Source organism: Phascolarctos cinereus, unplaced genomic scaffold (assembly GCF_003287225.1).
Source record: "Phascolarctos cinereus isolate Bilbo 61053 unplaced genomic scaffold, phaCin_HiC Scaffold_7;HRSCAF=346, whole genome shotgun sequence".
Classification (NCBI taxonomy): domain Eukaryota; kingdom Metazoa; phylum Chordata; class Mammalia; order Diprotodontia; family Phascolarctidae; genus Phascolarctos; species Phascolarctos cinereus.
The window spans coordinates 128,131,130-128,137,417 of NW_027556180.1; positions in this window are offsets into that span (position 1 = coordinate 128,131,130).

The window sequence follows — 6,288 nt, forward strand, 5'->3', positions numbered from 1 at the left end:
GAGGTTAAGTGATTTGCTCAGGGTCACACCAGTAGTATGTGTCAGAGGTGGGATGAAAACCCAGTGCTACTGATCCTAAAGTCACTGTTCTTGTGCCAAGCTGGCTTTGCCATAGTATGTTCATATTATATTAGTGACACTGTGTTAAATGCATTTTGAACTGAATATTTCACAGGAGCATTTTCTTTGAGGCTGTGCCTAGAATAATGGAATTCATGAGGGATTTATTTTTCAGCTAATATAACTGTCACTATCACAATACTCACTGGATGAGGACATAAAAATGTGTCTTCAACATCCTTTCAAATCTTTAGAAAACTTGCTATCTCTCACAATAGAGGTGAAATAATTATGTGCCAATGAATGGGAACCATTATATTATGTGCTTCACTTAAAAGAAAAAAAAACAATATGATTATTATATTGAGAACTTCTAGAATAGACTTTTTAAAATTATGGCTATTATTGATACTATTCATTACCATTACTTTATTATTTAAAAATTACTGACAAGCATAAATAATGTGACTTCTTTGATTGGATTTACTAATGTTTGTTATCTTTTAAATTAGTGCAACCTTTGAATGTATAATGTTGCTAATATAGTTTAAGAAATATGGTGTGTTTGTATACTCATACATGTGTATCTGTGTATCTGTGTGTGAGAGTGTGTGTAGGACATTCCTTAATGATACCTTACATTAGATTTATGCTTTCCAAATTTCAAAGCACATTCATTGATCTCTCATTTAATCATCACTGCAACTTTGTGAGGTATGCATTACTTTGTCTTACTGCCCAAGAAAATAGCAATATTTGTCCCTTCCTCACCTTTGCCCCAGACAACTGGAGAGAGATGACACAAATATCTACCTCACTCCCTACCTCCTCTTTTGCTATCACTTGACATAGGAGTCTTGGCTCATCTATTGGAGGCCTCCTTACTCTGCAATCTATTACTGCTTATTTAAGCAGTAGTAAATCTGCCTTGAAATCAAATCTAAGAAAAAATAATGATGCTCCAATCCTTCATAACCATCAAGTTTCTTACCATCAGGACACAGCCTAGAACCAGAAACTCAAACAGCAAACCTAAGCAAGGGCTAACAGGGTGGGGGTGGTATGTTTTGAATGTGTGTCAATTTCCATCTTTTAAGGATGAGACAAAGGAACTGGAGTCAAAGACAAATTCAACTGGTCTCTGGATTTCCAGATCTCAAATATTAACCCATGTTACCTCTATGTCAAACCTAATCTGCCTCTTGCCTTTCACGAGCCTCTTGTGTTTTCAGAGAGATAAAGAAGATGCTATTGCTTTGGCTCAGACGTTACCTTTATCATTGCCTTTATCACCACATGAGCATGGAGTTGGGGTGCACAGTTATTGGAATTTCATCTCATAACTGGCAAATATCTTTTTCACATTCCTTTGATCTTTATGATTCAAGAATCACAGACTGGCAAAGGAAAAAAACAATAACAATAATTTTTCCCCCTTTTGTTTCTCTCTGAATCTCATACCTCTCCCCCTGCTTTTTACCCTCTGTCCTTGCCTTCACTTTGAAACTTCTATTGTTAAAAAAAAATTCTTCTTTTTCTTTATCTCTTTGCCCTGATGTCTCCATGCTTCCATCTGCTAAAAAAGCAGGAGAAAACATATGACCAACTTCTTCAGTGTTTCTTGTTTCTTCTCTGATTACCCCTAATACACTGCATCTAAGAGGAGCCCTTGCTTCTCTTTACAATCTATTCTTTGTATAAGAGGATCTTTAAGTTAGGATGAGGAAGGAAATAATCAGAGATAACTGTCATGTCAGTGGATGAAATAAGGAAATGGAAGTTATTCCCACTAAACAAAGAGTAACGGGATGACTTCATATCCTTCTCAGAAGCAGTGATATGACATCCTCCTCATCTTACTCAACTGCAAGAACTATAGTAAAAATACTCCTTTTCTGTTCTTACGCATAAATCTAAAGTCACTATGACTCTTGCTATGTATGCCAAGGAATTATGTAGCTTTCCTTTTATGATGAATCTCAAATTATCCTTAAATATATATAGCAAATAATGTCAATTAAATACCTATATTTATGTGTCTCTCCAGATTATATCAAATAAATCATTTATTCTTTTGCTGTAGTTGAGTTTTTACTGAACATATATTCATCTTTTTATAATGCAATGCAAAAAGAACTCAATCTATGAATGTCATGTTTGAGTTTATTGATAAATCAAACTTCTTCATTTGCACTAAAATTATTTCAGATTACTCTAGAAATACATTGCATTTTAAACCTGATTTTGAGTCACAAACATACATTACCTAGAATGGACAGATTTTCAATGAAACAACTCAATAATTCCAAAAAATAATATTACAAAATTGATCACTGACAATTGACAAAGCTCAATTTTAGAGAAAATTCTTTTTATATGTTCTGTGGATTTGGCAAATCTTACCTCCTTAATATATTTTGCATTTTCTGCTATTGAGAATTCCACAGATATTTTTCAATATATTTGTCAAAAGAAAGATCTTTGTTCTATGGAGCTGACCAGTCTTTTACATATGTGTGTTTGTGGTGTGTATAAACCATATATAGATAGGTAGATGGATAGATAGATAGATAGAAATAGATATATACATAGACATATCTCTATACCTTTACAGCACATACACACATAATAGTCACTGTTTTGTGTTGGCACATTTCTTTAAAATAATAGATGGGCAGCACTTTACTTCAATTCTCTGAGAAGGCTACATGAAGAATTATGAACAAGAATCTCTCAGAATGGTTTAGCATGAACTATCACAATCTTAACACAATGACCAAGACCTTTCAATGATCCTCTCAGCAACATGGGAAGTAGACACTATTATTATCCTCATTTTGCAGTTAAGAATACTGAAGGAAACAGAGGGTAAGTGACTGTTTTTAGGTCACACAGCTAGTAAGCATCTGATGTAGGATTTGAATTCACACCTTTAATTTGACTACAATCTCAAAACTCTTTTTGCTGTGTCACCAGCCTGTTTGCCTTTCTTTGTATCCCCAGTGCTTAGCACAGTGCCAGGCACAAAGCAGGCACTTAATTAAATTTTATTGATTGACTTGACATTGGCATATTAAAATATATAGAACAGAAGGCAGCTAAGTAGAGAAGTGGATAGAGCAACCAGTCCTGGAATCAAGAGGATCTGATTTCAAATCCAGCTGTAGATACTTACTTGCTGTGTGACCCTAAGCAAGTCACTTAACCCCAATTGCCTCTTATTCCCCCCCCCAAAATAAAAAGAAATAAAATAGCAAAAAATATATATATGGAACAGAGGAACTGATTAACATTTATTTCTGTATTGTACATGGCTTTGTGGAGAGTAAAATAAATGTGACACAATAGGATAATAAATACAATAGAAAAAAGTTTTTTGGATTTCTTTCTATCTACGATCAAGGTGCCTAATGATGGTTTCTAGTCATTATTTGTAAGATTTTTGCTTAAGAAGCTCTTGTAAACAATCGGTCACCAGTTAGCACCTTAGTTGTAGTGAATAGTTCATCAGATGAACAAACTGAAACTAGAAGCTCCTGGAGATTATGAAAGGGAGTATAAAGAGGGAGTAGATAAAGTCATTTTTTTAAAAATCAGGAACCTAGAATTTTGACAAATGATTCAAAGGGGAAAATAACTGATGTTAAGGCCCAGGAATACATAATCTTATATTTCTATATATCAATGCAGTGAATATGGATAAGAAATATGAGCTGGATGTTTAACACAAAAAATTGAGTATGAACTATTTTGTATAATGAATATGGGACAAAACATCATTATTGTTGTCATTCGCAAAATACATAAGACCATAGAAAAACAGCAGACAACAGAGATAGACTACAATTCATAACCATGAACATAAAAATGATTCACACATAGAAGGGCTCCTTTGATATCCTCTAATATATGTCTTTAGCTCCTGTAGCTACTACCATGGGATATGTTATGAAACAATAAGAGAAGCTATTAAAATCAGGAGATGCTAAAAAAGAAGACATGGGCAAATACCAGAGTCCCAGAAAAGACTGCCTAATTTATTACTCTACACTATCTATATTTTTCTTTATACTGCCTTATATTCTACCATTTAGAGATTCACTTGGGATAACTAAGTGGATTCTTTCTATTCTATGTATTAAGCATCTATGTGCCAAGGACTCCATCAAGTACTAGGTATACAATAAGAAGCAAAAGGTAGTCCTCGCTCTCAAGGAACTCACAGTCTAAATGTAGAAATGTACAGGCTTCCTGTAAAAATAAAATAAGATTTTATTTGGGATTTAAAGGAAGCCAGGGAAGATAACAGAAAGAGATGAGGAAGAAGAAACTTTCAGTCATGGTGGACAGCCAGAGAAAATACTTAGAGCCAAGAGATGGAGTCTTGTCCCTGAACAGCAAGTAAACCAGTGTCACTGGATTGAAAATATTATATGTGCAGGGAGGAATAAGGTGTAAGAATACTGGAAAGATAGGAGGGAGCTAGGTTGTGAAGAACTTTAAGTACCAGACAGAATATGTTGTTTAGAATAGGTAATCACTAGAGTTTATGAAATAGGTGATGGGAGTGACATGGTGAAAGCTGTTCTTTAGGAAAATCACTTTGGTTGGCTGAATAAAGGATGAATTGGAGTAGAGAGAGAATTGAGATAGACAGACTGACCAGTATCCTATTAAAAATAGTCCGCACATGCAAATCTGTACCAGAGTGATGGAAGTTTCAAAGGGAAGAATGGGTAGTATTTGAAAGATCTAAACTGAATTTGGATTATGTTCCTCTTGTTCTAAGTTGTGAAGCCCCTGACTCCAATTTAGGTCTGGTTAATTGAGACGTGGGCTTTTTCCTGGTCAGAGCTCCAGTACACAACTGCTTGTCAATGCTTCTGTCAGTTAACTGGAAGCCTTTATAGCTTCAGATTGAAAGAAGTTCAGGCTCACCCTTGGTGTGAATTTCTACCAGTCACTCATCTTTAGCTTTTACACAAATCTGTGGGAAGGACTCTTTTACTGCTCCTTGGCTAATACATAGCTTTGAGTTAGGTCTGAGTGGGATCCTTCACCATTCACTGCTCTAGACCATAGCTGCAGGTCAGCCTGTCATTGAAGTTTAGTACTTATGCTCTCTGACTCCACATTATCCTTATATCTTCAGCAACCTTTCTCTGGAGTTAGAATTTAAACTCAAAAGATACAACTACTGAAATTACTGGCTCCCATGTCTTCTTGCTTCCTGTAGGTACATAGAAGCAAGTAGGTACTGCACTTAGCAAAAGGGGCCCTGTTTAGTCCATGCTGGTTCTGTAACAGAGCTCTGGGGTCTGAACAGCATAGCTCACATCTCTCTGATGTGCAAAAAAATCAAAATAAATAAACAAAAAACACCTCACTCTGTTTTTTCTCTGTTATTTCCTCTCATGATTTCCTCTACTGCTTTTCCTAGATCCATGTTAAAGTTATTATGGGTGTGAGCTAGCCTATATTGCTTCCCCCTACTAATCCTACTTGTTTAAGTCACACTTGATTTCCTTCTAATAACTAGCCAGAAATTGTGGTTTTACTTATGCTAAATTCTGCATGTTAGAAGGTGGGAGAGGGTTCAAAATGGGAGATGTAATTATGCCAGACAAATTTGACCTATTGCTGAATTTTGTCCAGGCCTGGCCATGTACTAATGAAAGGCACCCTCTTCCTCCTCTTTCTTCCTACACTGTGTGGATCCCTGTTTGAAGAATTCCAAATGTAGTCTATTGTAACTCTAATTCAATTTCAGCTATTTCCTTTGAGGATTCAATAGTATTTGTTTTGGCAACATTTTTACAATGAAATTTTCTCAGTGTTTTCTAAACATACCTTTGTGAGTAATGAATTTATAAAATGCTTCAGAATCTATATGGATTTTCCCACATGGAAATAGTACACTAAATTTTCAAGTTTTGAGCCAAATATCTAATGATATTCACTGTGTTAAATACACATCATCAACACTAAAAAAAAAAAAATTAAGCATGTACTTTCCGAAATTGTAGCAAGGAATGGGTCCCACATCAGATAATTAAATAAATAGCTGGCTCAACATAACACATTGAGGTAATGTTGACAATTTTCATTCTACTTTGAGTGAAAATATCTATAGATTTAAATCAGTTTAATTAAGTAGAATATGTCATTGAATTACTCATACATAAAACCAGATAATCTTACTTCAGAATTATGAAATATTAACGAGCT